The 19,145-nt window shown below is 36.8% G+C and overlaps 2 long non-coding RNA genes across 8 annotated transcripts in view; both read left to right on the top strand.

Annotated features, from left to right (window-relative positions):
• LOC134484353 (uncharacterized) overlaps nt 1–13,089 on the top strand; it is a 37,255-nt gene extending 24,166 nt beyond the window's left edge. For 2 of the 7 annotated variants that reach the window (XR_010061760.1, XR_010061762.1), the window contains exons 2-3: nt 10,297–10,354; nt 12,824–13,089. This is a non-coding gene — a long non-coding RNA (uncharacterized LOC134484353). The other 5 variants (XR_010061766.1, XR_010061763.1, XR_010061761.1 and 2 more) reach the window with 5 other exon arrangements.
• LOC134484354 (uncharacterized) overlaps nt 1–19,145 on the top strand; it is an 853,788-nt gene that overhangs the window by 241,093 nt on the left and 593,550 nt on the right. The window lies entirely within an intron of this gene.

Raw genomic sequence — 19,145 nt, 5'->3', positions numbered from 1 at the left:
CTTTCATCTTTGTCTATCGATGTGTCTCCCTGTTCATTTCTGATTTTGTTATTTGGATGCTGTCTTACCTCGTATTACATTATCTATTTAAGGGTTTGTCTGTCTGGTTGATTTTCCCAAGGAACTAGCTCTTGTTTTTGTTAATATTAGTATTCTTTTTGTTTCTGGTGGATCACTCTCACCCTGAGTCTGATCATTTCTTTCTATCCCCTCCTTTAATATGTGTTTGCTTCTTTTTATTCTAGAGATTTCATGTGTGCTGGGAAGCTGCTAGTATGGGGTCTCTCCAGTTTCTTTATAAAATTGCTCTGTGCTGCATGTGCACGTTCCTCTTACACTGCTTTCCTTATGTACCTTAAGTTTGGAGACAATATGCCATCATTATCATTGAATTCTAGGAACTTTTTTTTTTTCAAGTCTTCTCTGAACTTGTGGTTCTTCAGTTGCAAGCTATTGAATATCCATGAGTTTATAGACTTTTTGTTATTGTTGAAGTCCAGTTTAAATCCATGGTGATCTGAGAAGATCCAATGGTTAGCACAGTCTTTCTGTGTCTGTTGTGACTTGTTTATTGAGGGTGAACATGATCAGTTCAGGATAATGTTCCATGAGGTACAGAAAAGAAAGTGTGTACTTTTGTGTTCATGTGAAATATTCTGTAGATATGAATGAGGTCAGATTAATTGAAACCCCTGGCAGTTATATATTCTATTTTTATTGTTTTATTTTTAGTTTCTGTCTCAATGGCCTGCCCTTGGTGAGATGGGACATTGATATCCCCCACTATTAATGTGTGAGGTTCGATGTGATATTTGAGCTTCAGCAATATTTCTCTCACCAATGTTGCTACTTTTGTCTTTGGGATATAGACATCCAGAATTGAGATGCCATTTTGGTGGGTTTTTCCTCTAATAAATATGAAGTGTCCTTCCCCTTCTCTTTTGATTACTTTTGTTTGGAAGTCTGATTGCTGGATGTTAGAGTGGCTACACCATCTTGTTTCTTGTTTTATTTCTTGGAAAATATGTTCCAACACCTTAGTCTAAGGTTATGTCTATCTCAATTGCTGGAGTGTGCTTCTTGAATGCAACAGAATGACAGATCCTGTTTTTACATCCATTATTTTAACCTCTGTCCTGTTGTTGTTGAATAGAGGCCACTAATGCTTAACGGTATTAATGACCAGTGATATTAACTTCATACAATTTTGATGTTGTGGGTGCAGGGTTTTCTTGCTTGCATATATTTTGTTTTTTTGTTTTTTTTGGGTGGGATGTTTGAGTGTGTATGTTAATATAAAATCTGTTCTGTAGGGTGAATGATTTTTTTTTGTTTGCATGTTGTTTTTGTTTTTTTCGGGGGGGGGGGTTGTTAGAGCATGCAGGCGAGTACTTCCGTAGGTTATGCTGTGTAATTTTTAATTTCTAGTCGGAGGTTGGGATGGTTCAAATTCTGAAAATCCATCAGTATAATCCACTATAAGTGAAACTGAAGGAAAAATTACATGATAATCTCATTAGATGCAGAAAAAGCAATTCCAGCCCCACTTCATGATAAAAGAGTGTGAGTGATAAGGGAGACAAGTCCTATGGAGAAACATAGTAAAAGCAAGGGAGAGGAAACCTGTAATGACCGTCAAGCTAAATATAAAGAAACTTAAAACAATTCATTAAAGTGAAGGACAAGGTAGGGCTGCCCACTCTCCCTATTCAGTATAGTATTTGAAATTCTATCCAGGGTAAAAGCATGGTTCAAATTTGGTTCTGACATGGAGTATTGCCAAGTGCTGTGAAGGAGGAATGGCACAACATTTTAAAAATCCTGGGGTATGGCCCACTCTTTAGAACAGCCTCATTGCTCTTTGGTGAGTCATAGCCCCAAGGACCAACTGTACTGAGAACTTCATGCAGCGTTTCGCTCGGTTGTTCCCCTCATATCTCTCTAATTCTAAGAAGTACATAAAAATCCTCCTGGAGCTTACCACCACTCAGGGAGCAACATCATTGGCATTTGCAATAATAGTGGTCGAGGTCTTTTAGGAATTTCCTCTGTGGAAGACCAATGCTTCCACCATCACCAAAGGAAATGTAGAATAATTAGTGACGACCAGCACCCTTAAAAAGCATTTGGAAAAATAAAATTGTTTGTTAAGCTGGCTAACATGTTTTAACTACTGCCTCTGATGTAAAAAAAAATTAGGGAACAATTTGAAGTTCGAAAAGACAGGGACTTTTTAAGGCCAGGGATCAAGAACAATGGTGGCACAGGCTAATGGTGTGACTGTCACACATGCTGGACTGTTGAGGACTGATTTCTGTCCCAGTTGTACCCTCAGCTCTCTGATAGGATTTAATAAGGATTGACAATCACAGGTGTGCATTCTGATCATTTAAAGTAGATATGACATTTTTATACACATATTTAGATTTGTGCTTTTTAAAAGATTCTTATTAGAGTACTTTTAAAGATAAATGATACAATATCAACCATTTCTCTGTAAATTCAAAATGCTGCCTACAGTGAAGGGAAACCGAATGAGAAAACTACTTTGCTTACTCTTTGTTACTCTATAACAAATTGCTTACTTATGAGCCTTGTTGGCCTTGGGAGTAATTTGTTTATTTTACGTGTACTATGTAATATTTCTTCTCATACACTATCACTCTTTTCAGCATCAAGCATGAGAAGAAACTAGAACATTATCACATTTGCAGTTTTACTTGGCTTGAAAGATTTCACTAGGATATCAAAGCTATTTGCTGTGGTTTGCCCTGAAGTTATCTGTATTTTGATGCTAATTCCACTGCCCCAAGGACAGCTGCCTACTCATGTACTCAGAACTCAGGTGACTTCACCAAAACCACCTCCCTATTGAATTTGTAAAGTACAGGTGTGGGGCAGGTACATGATAGAAGGATGCTTTGGGAGTAACTTTGTTTTCTTTACTTGTACTATGTAAAGAACTTTTCTTTACCATGTAAAGAAGGAGGTCATTGGAGGAGAAGGAAGAATGGGTGAGAGAGATGTTTGAAGAAAGAGGAGGAGACTGGAGGAAAAAGGGGAGATAGGAAGAGGAGAGGATGAGAAGTCATGGCAGGTGAGGTTACAATTATGGTCTGTGTATTTACAGGTTATTATTAATGTTCCTAAGGGATGGATGGTAAAGGGCTTTGTATATTTAAGTGCGCAATTATATCTTAGCAATTGGGTCAAAATTTTTGTGATGTGTGTTTTCTATGTGAGGGATTGAGTATAGGAAAGTGTGTGGCGGCAAGGGACACTGGGCTGACAGGGAGTAGGGATGTGTTTTCACCAAGATATCTACCTATTATATTAGGACACTATGGTGCTAGTGATAGCATGGTAAAAGACAAGTTTTCTTTCTTTTTTACAACAACAGATGGCAAAACAAGGTGATGGGCAAGAATCCACTAGTAATCAAAAAGTTGAGAGAACCTTTTTATTTTCTAAGTAAGAGGACACCTGTGCCATATTAATTCTTGATAACTTTAGAGCAGAATATAAAACAAAAATGGGGAAGAAGTAAGAGCTGACAGGCTGTTGGTCCCCTGCTGTGTGATAAGTAATGGCAATTCAGAGAGTTAAGAGATTAAAGCTGCTTTTTAATGAGAGTTGTTTAGTAAGTCTTTCAGGATACACATTTTCTTTTTAACATAGGCTCCACAGGGGAATTTTGTGTGGAAATCCTAGTTACACAAGATACTTCTTCTATTAAGGTATTATTAACAAGTGATTAAGTTTTATTTAAGAAAGAAGAGAGTAGAGAGATTACCTGAATCAGGTGGGGATTTTCATCTACTGCTCAGACTTAGGGAAAAATTAGGCACTACCAAGTAGAGAGTTTTGATGAAATGTCTGTAACAACAGGGAAAATGAATGCAGACATATATTGTAGAAGTTATTAACGATAAAGAAAAATCTGTGGCTTCAGGTAGAGAGCTTAACAGACTGAGCTTTTTTGGGCAAAAGTCCTGGTTTGAAGTTTTCTTATTGATATTAGAATTGATAGAAGGTATTCGATTAGTTTTATGAATTATCCCACTATATGGCTCGTTGATGACGCTTAGCGATGATTTGTGGTTACTTTTGATATTTACGACAATAGCAAGTTCAAATTCTCTTAACATGGGCTCCATGGGAACTTTGGGTTTATTTCCTGATATCACCAAGTACTGAGTTATATCAGGCTCATTTTATACATAAATTCCTTTTTTAAAAATTGTTTAATCTTCAGGATGGGTGTGACTTTGAGTTTTATGCTTATATTATTACTCTGGGAGAGAGTGCAAGATACAAGCTTCTCTGGTTTCAGATTAAGAAACAGAGTATTTTGGAAGAAAGATTTTGTCCTTGTCTTTTTAAAAATTGTGATTAGGATTCTGGAAACCTCACAGAGTCATACTGATCAGGTTTGATATCAGTAGACGGCTATCAAATATATATTCGGGAGAATCAAACAAAAGATATATCGATTCTTAACCTTTTTCCTGAGAGTTGTATTTTGTAGAGTGTACCTACTTGGAATCCTGGTTTCAGTGAATTTCAGCTGGGTCCAGTCAGGACATATCGGCTATCGCATTTGTTTCATTTTTCCTACCCCCTACACCTAAGGATATCTCAACGCCCATGTACAACTTGAAGAAGTTATGGTGGATCCGTTGTCTCAATTACCTAGAATTTGTGGGGTGGGGCTGGAAGTGGTTATTCTAAAGACGTTTTTATAAAGAATTGAAAATTGGTTGAAATTTAGCAGGGAGGAATAAGCTAGATTTAGTTATACAGTCATAATCGTATTTGGTAACTAAGCTTAATCTTATCTTTGTTTGGGTATAGAAATAATTGGAAAAAAATTTAAAATTACAAGAGCCAGTTCTATTATTTTTGTCATTACACACTTCTGAGTTGATTAAACCTGTGAGTCAAGATTGAAATATTAAAGTCATGCATCTGACTTTGTAAGAGTACTATCAAGAAAAAATTAAGATATAAAGACAACAGTCCAGATTGTCTTAGATAGATAGATGCTTTTCAAAAATGTAAGAAATCCACAAAATTTGAGATTTAAAGTTATTACGTATCTTTTGTTGAGTCATATCTTCTCCTAACTGTTCCCCTTTGGCAAATTTAATGAAGAATTTGAACATCTCTACCTCCAAATGAGGCAATACTTTGTGGCTAGGCAGTCACTGGAAAAAAATGCCTGTTTCATATGCAGATTAATGCTATCCAGAAAAGGACAAATTATGCAGAGGATTTGAGGGATAAACCCTGCCAATACAGGGTAATCAGCCCTTCCAAGTCTGCCTTTCAATAGGCTGTCAGTTGATCTTGTGTCAGAAGGCTGAAGACTTAAGCTCACATGTTGCTAACAGGGGATTGTGCTATTGGAGATTTGTCTCTACAACCTCTCAGTTCTAGAAGCCCTCTAAGACATCCTATGTGTATAGATATTTTGTCACTCTCAGATTTCTGACGGGGTAGGAGACTGATTATAGCCTCATTGCTTATCAGGCTGTATAACTCTGAATATACATATTTTACTGGATAGTTATCAGATAGTATACAAGCTACCCAAGACATAATATAGATTTTAAGCCTTTCCGAAGCTGGAATGAAGAACTAAATGCTCTTTCTAACTGATATAGTGACAGACTGGGTGTTGAGTATATCAAATGCTTTATAAATTGTAGAATAGTAATAATCTTACTCAATTGATATATATAAATGAAAAGTCTGTTTAACTGGACAAAAAGGGGGAAACGTTGTTTACACTAAAGTTATCTGTATTTTGATGCTAATCCACTGCTCGAAGGACAGCTGCCTTGTCCTGTACTCAGAACTCAGGTGAATTATACAGAACAGATTTCACATTAAATTTGTGAAGTACAGGTGAGGGGCAGGTACAGGATAGAAGCAGGCCTATCATTGGAAGAGAAGGAAGTATGTGCAGGAATGAAGTTTGAAGGAAGTAGAAGAAACTAGAGGAAAAAGGAGAGACAGGAAGAGGAGAGGGTGAGAAGCCATGGCAGGTGAATTTAAGATACTGCTCTGTCTATTTACTGGTTGTTATTATTGTCCCTAAGGTATGGATCGTACCAGGCTTTGTATGCTTATGTGGGCTACTATATCTTATCAATTGGGTCAAAGATTATTGTGTTGTGTGTTCTTTCATGTGAGATTTTGAGTGTAAAAACATGTGTGGCAATAAGAGACACTGGGCAGCTGAGGAGTGGTGATGTATTCAACCAAGATATCTAGCAGAGACTTGGGAAACTACATTGCCAGAGATAGCGGGATATAAGACAACTTTTTTATTTTTATATTTTTGCAACAACACATTCACTTCTGTATTTGACATGCTTTTTTTGTGTCACTTAGGGAAGATCTATATCTGGTTCCTGACAGAATGTGCTTCTTAGATTCATCAATCTTATCTAGTTATCTAGTTTTGGTGGCTGATTTTATATATATATATATATATATATATATATATATATATATATATATATATATATATATATCGGTGGTTCCTACAACTATGAGATTACGTGCAATTTTAACATGGATTCTGAGCAGGTATGTCAAGAAGGTAGAATCCACAAACGGCAATGCCAAATAGACTCGCTCCTATTCTTATGACCCTAATAAAGTTGAGGTTTCATTGGACCTCTAGTTCTTCCCTCCCTGTCAATCCTCCTGTATCTTATCTTTGGCGTGAAGAAAGAATCATTTTAAAACATCCCAAACCCTGAAATCTCACCCTTGGAACACGACAAGGTTGATATTACAGAGATCATATCTAATGGGACTACATAGTCCACGCTGTCCTTTGATTTACTCAGGCAGTTATTTCTTTGCACAAAATAAAAATTTGGGAGTTTATCATTTTAAGTAGGTACACAATATTTACACTGTTAAATTCACTTCATAGCTTAGCCACGTTTTTTGCCAAAATCATTGCCAAAACCTGGAATTTGAAAACAGAATACTTGAGTACACATTCAGGAATATCTATAAAGACCCCTTTCAAGGAATGAACAATTAGAAAATGAAATACAATATTCACTCAATTAAACATCTGTAAAGAAAAAATGGCCTGTGGGAAACAGGGAAAAAATAGGAAATTGATCTGTTTGTCAGAGGAATGGAACTGGGAATAGAATTATTATCCAAAAGAATCTCCTACATCCCATGTTCCTAGATCTTTTCTACTCAATACAAGCCCCTAACTGAGTTTCTCCATGTAGAGCCTGTAACCACTGATGAAGCAAAGTGAAGTTTCCAGCTGTAGAGAGATGTAGTACATAAATGTTACCAATGTGTCACAGTAGACATTCCTGGAAAATGCAAACTTGAATCTGGTCAATGTAAGGAAAGCTATTTAGGAGGTAGGCCATGGCAGTTCTCACTGACATCATCATTTGACCCTCCCTGAAAAATTTCTTGTACTCTGGTGAGCCCTAATTTTGTGATGTCACAAAAAACTGCATCACATATATTCCTGCAGTACCTCTAGGGATTACTAAGTGGCCTCTATTTCAGTGCAAACAGCCATTTGGGAAAGAGAACAAAGAGGATGTATATAACAAAAATGAGTAGAAGAAAGTTGGCTTTCTGTTTTAGTTTGAAAAAAATGAAAAAAATATGTGGTACATGGGAAAGTGCAGTGAGTGCCGTGTAGGGTTTGTGAGGGTTCACTGAACACATGAGCCTTCCACATATGGGATTCAGGAAGTGGGAGCCTCTTAGTAGCAACTGGATTTCCTTGCTTGTTATGGTTCCTGAAAGTCAGAGGTTTTTTTTTTTTTTTATCATTAATTTCATTATTCCAAAAGTCAGGTGTTGGGATGGGTACAGCTTTTTTTTTTTTTTTTTTTTTTTTTTTTTTTTTTTTTGAGAGCACATGGCTTCTATTTTTTCTTCCAGAAGGAAAACGTCCTGAGGAGGAAGGGAAAGACAAGTATTGTATCCTCAGCTCAGAGTAAACTCCTTCGTGTACATGATTTCTACACTGTAGTTTGTGTCTGACACTGATATCTGGGAGGGAGAAATGCTTCTAGTTCAGACTTAATCATATCAGTCTTTCCACTAGTGTTATGCTGACTACCATTCCCTAACAGTGTCCCTCTAGATTTCTGAATCAATATGTCTGATTACCTTGCAGTTTTATTTACTTTTATCTCTTTCATAATTTTTTTTAATTTAAGCTAATTTTAATATTTTTTGGATATTTCTATATCTACATTTAAATGTTATTTCCTTTCCCAGTTTCCTCTCCATAAGAGACCTAAATGTTTCCATTCCTTGACATTTAAACCACCCTTACTCTCCCTTGACATATCCTTGAACTGGGAGTCAAACCTAGGGAGGACCAAGGTCCTCTCCTTCCTTTGGTGCCCACCAATGCCATCCTCTGCTACATATGCAGTTGGAGCAATAGGCCTGTCCATGTACAGTCTTTGATTATCTGTATAGTACCAGAAAGTTCTTGTACATTGTTCTGATGGGGTTGATAGCCTCTTCAGCTCTTGTAATCCTTTCTGAAAATTTATCAACAAGAGGTCCGTTTACAATTCTCTGGTTTGCCACTAGCATTCACTTCGGTAACTGACATGCTCTAGTTGTGTCTCTCAGGGAAGATCTATAACCTGTTACTGGCAGCATGCACTTCTTAGCTTTATTAATCTGAATCGTATCTAGTTTTGGTGTCTGATCTATTTATTTATCTATCCATCTATCTATCTATCTATCTATCTATGCATATATTTATCTATCTCTGCCTCTGTCTCTAGCTCTATCTCTTCTCTATCTCTATATATCTATATCTATTTATCTATATCTATTTTTATATATATGTACATATATTTGATGGCTTATACATCTATGAAATTAGTTGAAATTTTAACATGGATTCTGAGGTCCTAGGTCAAGAATGGAGAATCCACAAATGCCAATACCAAATATACTCCCTCCTGTTCTTATGCGCCTATCGAAGTTGAGCTTTTACTGGGCCTCAAGGCATTCCTCTCCCTTCCCATCATCCTGTATCTTTTGTATGGCCTGAATAAAGAATCATGGTAAAATATCTAAAAGCCTGAAGTCTCACTCTTGGAACACAGGAAGGTAGATATTCCAGAAATGATACCTAATGGGACTACAGAACCGCATGCTATAGTCCATGCTGTCCTTTGATTTACTGATGTCAGGTAATTTTTGCATAAAATAAAAATTTGGGAGTTTATCACTTGAAGTAGGAACACAATATTTACACTATTACATTCACTCTTTAGCTTGAGCAGCTTTGTTGCGAAAATCATTGCAAAAAACTAGAATTGCAAAACAGAATTTTTGAGTACATATTCAGGAATATCTATAATGTGCCCTATCAAGGAATGAACAATTAGAAAATGAAATACAAAATCCACTCAATTAAATATCTGTAGGGAAACAATGGCCTTTGGGAAACAGATAGAACTTAGGAAATTGAACTGTTTGTCACAGGAATGGAACTGGGAATAAAATTATAATCCAGAAGATTGTCCTACATCCCATGTTCCTAGATCTTTTCTACACATGCGAAACCCGTAATAACTTTCTCCATTCAGAGCATGTAACCACTAATAAAGCAAAGAGAACTGTCTAGCTTTAGAGTGATTTTCTACATAAATGTGTCCACTGTGTCAAAGGAGACACACCTGGAAAGGTCACCTTAGAATCTGGTCAATATAAAGAAAGCTCTTTAGCAGGTAGGCCATGGCAGTTCTCAGTGACATCATCATTAGGCTGGCCCTGAAAAATCTCTTGTATACTGGAGATCCCTAGCTTCTCCTGTGATGTCACAGTGTTTTCCAGACTGCAACTGCCTCTCAGACATTCATTCAGTACCTCTAGGGTTTATTAATTGGCCTTTATTTCAGTGTAAACAGCTATTTGTGAGGAAGATCAAAGAAGATGTAGATATCAGAGATGGGGAGAAGGAAGTTGGCCTAGGAAGTTTTAGTTTAAAAAACGAAGAAATATGTGGTACATGGGAAAGCACAAGGAGTGCTGTGTAGGGGTTGTGAGGGTTCACTGAACACATAGCCTTGATCTGAGCCTTCCCCATATGGGATTCAGGAGGTGGGAGCCTCTCGGTAGCATCTGGGTTTCATTGCTTGTTATGGTTCCTGGAAGTCAGAGGTTGTTTATCATTAATTTCTTTATTCCAAAAGTCAGGTATTCGGAAGTTTACAGTTGTTTTTCTGAGAGCTAATGGCTTTCATTCTTTTTCCCCAGGAAAAATAGTCCTGAGGAAGGAGGGACAACAAGTATTGTATCGTCATGTCATCTCAAGGTAAACTCCTCCTTGATTTGGATTCCTATAGTGCACTTTGTTTCTGACACAGATATCTGGGACAGAGATGTGCATCTAGTTCAGACATCATCATCTCAGTCTTTCCACTAGTATTTCTCTGATTACTATTCCATGACAGTTACCCTTTAGATTTCTGTATCAATATGTGTGATTCATTAACAGTTTTCTTTTCTTTTAACTCTATCATTTCTTTAGGGATTTTTATTGCGTTTCTAATTGGATACTTCTATATTTACATTTCAAATGTAATTTCCTTTCTCAGTTTCCTGTCCATAAGAGCCCTAACCTGTCCCCCTCCCCTTTTTCAATAACCCCCCTTACTGCCTCTTGACAGTCCATTGAACTGGGAATCAAATCTAGGGAGGACCAAGGGCCTCTTTTTTCATTGGTGTCACGAAGGCCATCTTCTGCTACATTTGCAGTTGGAGACATTGGTCTGCCCATGAGCAGTCTTTGAATATTGATTTAGTACCAGAAAGGTTTCGTGTATTGGCATTGTCCTTGTGGGGATTAAAGCCCCATTCAGATCTTGTAATCCTTTCTCAACATTTACCAACAAGAAGTCCATTTTCAGTTCATGGGTTTGCCACTATCATTTACCTCTGTATTTCACATACTCTAGCAGTGTCTCTCAGGAAATGTCTATATATGATTCCTGGCCGATTGCAGTTCTTAGGTTCATCAATTTTATATCATTTTGGTGCCAGATGTGTATATATATATATATATATATATATATATATATATATATATATATATATATACACTTTTGGTGGCTCCTACAGCTAGGTGGTTCGTTGGAATATTAACATAGAATCTGCCAAACTAGGTCAAGAATGTAGAATTCAGAAATGACAATGTCAAATAGACTCCCTCCTGTATTATGAACATATTGAGTTTGAGGTTTGACTGATAAACATGTCATTCTTCTCCCTGCCTATCCTCCTGTATCTAAGGTTGCTACTTAAGGACGAATAATGATAAAAATTCCAAAACTCTTAATTCTGGCCATGGGAACACAGGAAGATAGGTAGTGCAGGTTTGATATCAAATGGGACTAGAGAACCAAATTCTGTAGTCCATGTTGCCCTTTGCTTTTCTGATGCCTGGTAATTTTTACATAAAAGAAGCTTTTAGGAGTTTATTAATTGAAGTGAGTACACAGTACTCACACTGTTATGCTCACTCTATAGCTGGGCACACTTTGTTGCCAAAATCACTTTGTTGCAGATAATGGAATAGGAAAAATGAATTTTTCAGTACACATTCAGGAATATTTATGAAGTCCCCTGTCAAGGAAAGTACAATAAGAAAGTGATATACAATATTCATTTAATTAAAGGTCTGTAGGGAAAATACTGGCCTTTGTGATACATAGATAACAAAGAAAATTGAACTCTATATCTCAGGAAAGAACCTGAGAATAAAAATATTATCTAGAAGAATCTTCTTCACTAGATGTTCCAAAATCTTTTCTACCCATGCCAAGCCACTGACTACCTTTCTCCATCCCAAGTTTGTAACTGCTAATAAAGCAAAGAGAAGTCTCTAGCTTTAGAGAGATGGAGTACATAAAGGTTTCTACTGTGTCACATGAGACATACGTGGAATGGGCACCCTTGAATCTGGTCAATGTAAGGAAAGATGTTTAACAGGTAAGCCATGGCACATCACAATGACATAATCAGTAGGCCCTCCCTGAAACATCTATTGAAACCTGGAGAGGACTAGCTTCTTCTGTGATGTCACAAGTGTTGTCGTGACTGCAACTCCCTTCAGATATCCCCTCAGTACCTCTAGTGTTTACTAATTTAACTCTAATCGAGAGTAAACAGTCATTGTGGAGTGAGAAGGAAGAGGATGATGAGATCAGAGATGGGAAGAAGGAAGGTGGTCTTCTGTCTTGTTATAAAAAAAGGATGAAATACATGGTACTTCGGAAAGCTCAGTGAGTCCTTGTAGGAGTTGAGTAGGATCACTGAAGAGATAGACTTGTTCTGAGCCTTCTGCATATGGGAATCTAGAGCTGCGAGCCTCTCAGAAACATCTGGACTTCGCAGTTCTTATGGCTCCTGGAAGTCAGAGTTTTTATATCATTCATTTCTTTATTCCAAATGCCAAGAATTTTGAAGGTAACAGATGTTTTACTGAGAGCTCATTGCATTTATTCTTTTTGTCAATTATAAAAAGGTCCTAAGTAAGAAATAATAGGCAAGTATTGTGTCCTCTGCTCAGAGTAAACTTCTCCATGCTTTGGATACCAATAGTGCAGTTTCTCTCTTACACTAATACCTTGGAGAGAGAAGTGCTTCTAGTTGAGACTTCATGATTTCAGACTTTCCACTAGTATTTCCACTGACTAACACTTTAGATTTCTGAGTCAATTGGTGAGATATACTTGCCGGATTCCTTTCATTCATTTCTTCCATTTTTTCTTTATTTTTTTAGAAAAACTCTCAAAACTCATCCTGGCTGACAATGTAGATTAGACGCATCAGATGAAATGAATTGAAAAACTCTCCTGGGAATGAAAGTGGTAAGGAAATCACATTGATGTATCCTAAATGCAGTGCTAAGAGCAATATTCAGACTAGTCTGTGGAGATGCTGCTGTCATCAGAGACCACAGACAATTAGTGGAGAATGATTCAGCATTAAACTGGGAATGGAAGATGATGGTTGATATTGTTCTAGTAGATCTCACTACATTAAAAAGTGTTTCTTCCAGATAACTGAATGATTATTGTAAAGCAAATCCCGGAATGAACTTATGAGACCCACCATCAGCCTGTCAAATAATGTGCGAAAGAAGAAATCTGTGTCTCTCCAGGGACAAATTGTTGCTTCCAAACCAACAGTAAAGTGTCCATTCTATGAATGATACATTGATATATACACATTATAGAAGGATGGATACAGAGTTTCTTCAGGTCCATGAATGAGGTATTCAGCAGTTGACCTGGATCAGAAATGAAGGTAATTTTTGCCAACTCTTCAGACTTGAGCTCCTTCACTAGGATCCCCATGATTGAAGAAAAGAACAAACTTCAGACAACTTGTCTCAGATTTTTATGTAGTTAAGATTTCCTGGTCTTGGTCCTAGGAAGGAAGGATATCTTGATTTCCAATTCTTGTTTATCCTATAATCCTCTCTGCTGAATTCATGCAAATAGATTACTGTGCATTTCTTTAATAGGTTACAATTGCTATTTTAATTATGTTGCCAAGAACTATAGAAAAAAAGAAGGACTGTATCAAAGCATCATATGAAAATCCGACTAAGGTAATGTGGCCATTGGAAATTTGTAACTGACCTGAAACTCTTACTAGAGACAAAATGCCATAAAAGGTCTTCTCTAGATATCTGGTGCAGTAGTTGGTGTTCCCCAACAGACAGTAAAGGATGAATCTCTCTGTACAGAGAAATCGGACTAGTCACAATGATCACAGACTATGGAACACATAATTTAACAATGACTGACTATTTTTAAAGTCCTAGAATCCATTAGTTTATTAGTCCAAAAGGCAAGATGTCTTATCTGGTCATTGATATATGGATAAATATTCAGTATGCAGGTTCTAATGTCTATGAGGATTTGGTATCACTGTGAGTGCAAAAATGAAAAAGTAAAGGCTTCTTTCTTCCATGTTTTCTACGGGGATTCAAATAGAATGCATGGTTTAGAATACATTGGGTTTGTCATTCTCAAACAGACCAATATCTTCAACTAAACATTCTTTTCTTGGAAGCTGCACCCTGTCAGCATGGCTCACGTGTATGTGAACTGCAAGATCTAGTCTGGGAAGGCGGTCCTGTTCATCGATCCAACCTGCCCCTAATACTGAAATACCCAAGACTTCCTCAATCAACTCCTTTGCAAACATGGTCTTCTGGGATTTGAAGACATTACATCTACTAACAACACCAATGCAATTCAAGATTACTTTCAACAGCTCCCTGGAGTGAGAATTGTTCCTTGGGTCCTTATATGTAGAGTAAGACTGCATAGGCAGACACAGTGATCTAATCTACCTGCAACAGAATGAAGAGATGATGATGTGGCTGAAGCAGATTGGAGCTCTGCATTTATTAAAGGGATGGCAGTAAAAGCCCAGGCTGACAGCAGACATTCAGACATGCTGAAGCCATGCTGAGACTTGATGTTTGTCACAGATGATGTCAGTATTTTCTTATGGCTGGGATTTTCAACAAATTGGCTTTCATTCTATTCCTCATTCCAAAAAATCTGTTGCTGTAGGCCTCAAACCATGGGGCAGGGAAACTTAAGAGACAACAGAGGATTGATAATCCAGTCTTCATTCACTGACTTGTCTCTACCTCAAAGTCCATGTTTCACAATCCAGTGCATTTAAATCTCCAGGGAATCAGTTACTGTTTCTCTACCATGCTGGTCTGCTGAAGTCATTTTACAGAAGTCCACTTCCAAGTAATTATTAAAGCAATGAATATTTTGAAGTTGTTTATGATCTACACACAGGCTTTTTACGCCCCAAGCATGTACCATCCCACTTCTGCATTTGTAGCTCTCAGCCAGTGTTCTCGACCTATCCATCCAGCAACCCTTAGATTCCACACTTTGTATGAGGATAATATTTGAAAAAACAGAAGAATAGCTGTAGCATAGTTGTTCTTCACTGAAGCCATATTAACACAGACGGCAGAGCATATCATGCATTCATCTCTGTTTGTAGTGTTTAATTCCCCGTAAAGTCCCAAACAATTGAGAGTTGATTCTGTCAGAGTACCAGCAAAGTCAAATAGGAAATGCAAAATTTCAGAATTCTCCTGCCAAAGATGTTTGTGAAAGAAGTTGTTTGCAAAACACTGTCTTAATAAATTTATTCCATTCTCACTTTGATATTTTGCTTTGATGTCTTGAAGTGACGTTTAATTATCACTGAAATGCAGGTCCCCTCTATAGTCTCCAGTAAGAAGAATTCATTCCTCAAAAGGATGTATCTGCAGATGCCTGAAAAAATAATAGAAAGAATATTTCTTGATAAAGATCTAGGTTAAAGTTGAAACATCCTGCCACAAAGATACATATAAGAAGTTCATTTGACATTGACCTTATATTATGCAGAAATTCTTCACATATTCCCTCTATCGTTGGGGTTTAATTAATCTCCAATGAATAGTTGACAATGAAGAGTAGCCTTTAGAATCATTTTACCCTTTTCAGTAATAGTTTTAAGCAAATGGAAGACTAAAAGATCACAAAGAAGAAATGGTTATAATCAAAAGATACATGTGGGACAGTCTAACTCTCATGGTCAAGATGACTTTGCACATGCTCCTTATGGTCATGGATTGCTCTCATAATACTCTGCAGAAGGTTGCACTACTGCCTCACTTTAAGCTCCTACTGCCTCACTTTAAGCTCCAGGAATTCCAAGCTACCAGAGCTGTTCAAGTTCCCTTACAATGCACTTGAAAGCCACATATGCTTAGGAACTTTTGATGTGCTTTAGCTCTATTGTCAGGTTTTTTTTTAAGCCTCTACCAAATAGCAAGCTGCCCTTTTTACCCCCTTCTCAACACCTCTAAATCTGCCCTAACTCAATTTCTCAATTGACATTAGTCATAGCTCAGCACCCCAAATATGCACTCATCTTACTGTGTTTTTAACATCCTTCCTGCTACACCAATGGCCACTCCATACTAGATCTCACATGACTGGTAACTCTTGCTCCACCCTAAATCCTTTCTCCACCCTTGTGTCTACTAGCCTGTTGGTAGAAATCCACACAACTGATTGGCCAAGAGCATCTTTATTGAACTATAGAGAATCAATTTGGGAACAGGACCTTCAGTGTTCGCAGGATGATTCCCGATCTACGAATCAAAACAATAGCAAACAAGACTCAATCCATGTCTCTGGTTTTGGGAGGGAGATAGAGCACTTTGATTCAGAGTTGAAATTTAAATAATTATAATATATATGTAGTATTAATTATGCCAGGATAAAAGGATCCAAAAAGTGGAAATGGGCAACATTAAAGGCAAGAGAAAAATCCCTAGTACAGCAAACAATGTGGACCTGTTAGAAAGACTGGTCTCTTTCCAGCCATCTGAATTTGTACTTGAAATTCTTCTAACCACTCTTGATCTCTGCATGTAGAAAAGAACAAAAAGAAAAAGAAAACAAAATAAAACAAAAAATCACCAAAATGAAACCAAAAGCAAAAGCAATAGCTAATCAACCCAATACTAAAAGAAGAGGACTGAGTGAAGATTGCTTGAGGTCCTCATTTTTAACTACAACTACAAGTCACCAATAGCTTTCAATGCAAAAGTTTGTCATTATTTTATTTGAAACTTCTCTGTGGGTCAAAGAAACAAGGTTTATAAGCTGCAACAACAGGAAAGAGAAAAAAAATCATACTGTAGAGCTCAACACTGATATTACTATGGTGACTGTGGGAAATGCAGAGAATATTGGTGTTTGACAATGGGTCTTGTGGTTTTCTATATGCTGGCAATATCTATGACTCTGAAATGAATTAGAGTCATCACCAAATCATCACTAAATGAACTGCTCCTTTCTTTGGAGCACAAGATCTGGCAAACTGTTGACTGACTATGATTTTTAACTTGGATCTAGCCTCTGTGGTAAAGCTAAGGCTTCTGATGCAAAATCCTCCACCAAAATACTGGACTATCAATTGTGCTGCCAGCCAAAAACCAAGTCCTGACTCTACCCTGCAATCCAGAAGAGGTTTCAAAGTGTCAAACATAACAATATTTTAATTGTGGCTTTGTCTTTTTTTCACTTATTATTTTAAATAAAGTGTGATATCTGGCATAATTCCTTCTAATTTCTTCCTCACATAGAACTTCACTTTGACCTCAAATTCCATTCATGAAGGGGTACTCTTATCTTTCGTTGGCTAAGTTTTCTATTTTGCTTTTATGGCTTGCTGTGATTGCTTATTGTGACTGTCTAAATGATGCATTATTGAGCAACTGACTCCATAAGAATGGCTTGTGGGCATCAGTATTTTGCATTTTCTTGATGGTTAGTTTATGTAAGGTGACTTAGCCCACTGTGGATGGTAACAGCACTAGTAAGCTGAGGAGGTTACAGAGAAAATGTAGCTGAGCAGATTAGTAAACAGATTCCTCTTTATTTTCATGCTGCTGCCTTGTGTTCTTTTCTTGGATTCCATTGATTATGAACTGGAACTTGTGAGGTGAATTAAACCTTCAATTTCCCACACTGGCATTTTTATGTTTACTATAACATAGTCATACTAACTGGAACATTTGGCATTTTCTTGAGATCTGATCCGATAGTCCATCCTCCTGCTGGCATGTAACCTACCCTTTTAAATTAATAAATAAATCCAAGTCACTCCAAACTTTTGACATATTCACTCTGCCAACAAAATCACACTGTGTATGTAACTTACTTTTTTAATCTCATATTTTTCCTCCCACATTTTTTCTCTTTAAAATTATCTCCCTAAACATGTTAGCACTTTGTCGTTTTAAGTTATCTTATGTCCCATAGAAATAGTATAGTCAAATTTTTGATTTTCATAAAAGTGGGTGATTTGTTGTAGTAAAATATTCTAATCAATATTTATTGCATTAACTTTATTAATTAATCAAAAATTGACATTATTATACTATCTACTTATCCTTAAAACTATAAAAGATTTGATTCATTCAAGGCTTTAAGGTCCTTCAGAACATCAGCTGAAATGTTCTTATGTATAATCTGGATGTATCATGGTTACTTCATATGTCTTCTAACTCACAGTGTTCTTTCTAACAATGCGAATTCAGGGTATTTGATATATATTTTAAGAGTGTTTAAGTGGAATATTTCCCTGATGACTCGCCCATAGTTTGAAATTGGAAAACAAAAAGATAACGTGTTTTGAGTGTTCACTTTGAATTCTACTATTTCATGAATGCATTTTCAGCTTTAAGAAACTTAATCTTTTAAAGAAAAATTGTCTCTATTCAGGATCACGTCTAGCTAATTCATAGTGGTCTTTGCATTTTAAATACTTTCGTCCACAATATTTTGTTTTGTATTTTCAGAGTATTGTGAGGGGAATTTCACCCATATTTCCTGACAGTATGGTTTGGATTGGCATAAAGGAGGCTAAGGAATGTTGTGTGTTCGTATGATATTCTGCTATTATGACTGTATTTTTCAGTCTTAAGAGACTGACATATTTTTAGAGTTTTTAAAATGGTATCATGACATCTGCAAATGAGAACACTTTCATTTCTTTATTTTTCATTTGTATTCCCTGGATCTTCTTCGGTTGTCATATTGCTCTAGCTAAAATTACACATACTGTAATACATAGTTGTGAAACCAGTGTTTATTCTTGTCTTCTTCCTGCTTGTAGTGGAACTGCTTTGAATTTTTCTCTCTTTAGCACGATGCTTGTGCTGGGCTTCTTGTACCTTGCCTTTATTATGTTGAACTATATCCTCCATATCTACAGCTTCCCCAGGACGAATCAAACTTTTATGTTGGGATTTGAAGAAAGCTTATCTGGTAGAAGATTATTTTTAATGTTGACTTGAATCTGTTCACAAGTATTTTATTGAGAATATGTGTGTATATGTGTAAATTAGTGTGTAATTCTCTCTCTTCCTCTCTTTGTGTCAGTCGTTTGTAACTCTTTCTCCCTCTCTCATTACTTTCCCTTTTGCCTCATTGTCCCCATGTCTCATTCTCTCTCCTTATTTTGTCTGTCATTGTTAGATAATACCAGATTCAAAA

This window comes from Rattus norvegicus, chromosome Y (assembly GCF_036323735.1).
Source record: "Rattus norvegicus strain BN/NHsdMcwi chromosome Y, GRCr8, whole genome shotgun sequence".
NCBI classification, from domain to species: Eukaryota; Metazoa; Chordata; class Mammalia; order Rodentia; family Muridae; genus Rattus; species Rattus norvegicus.
The sequence above is the reverse complement of the archived record's forward strand: the minus strand, read 5'-3'. Positions and strand labels throughout refer to the sequence as shown.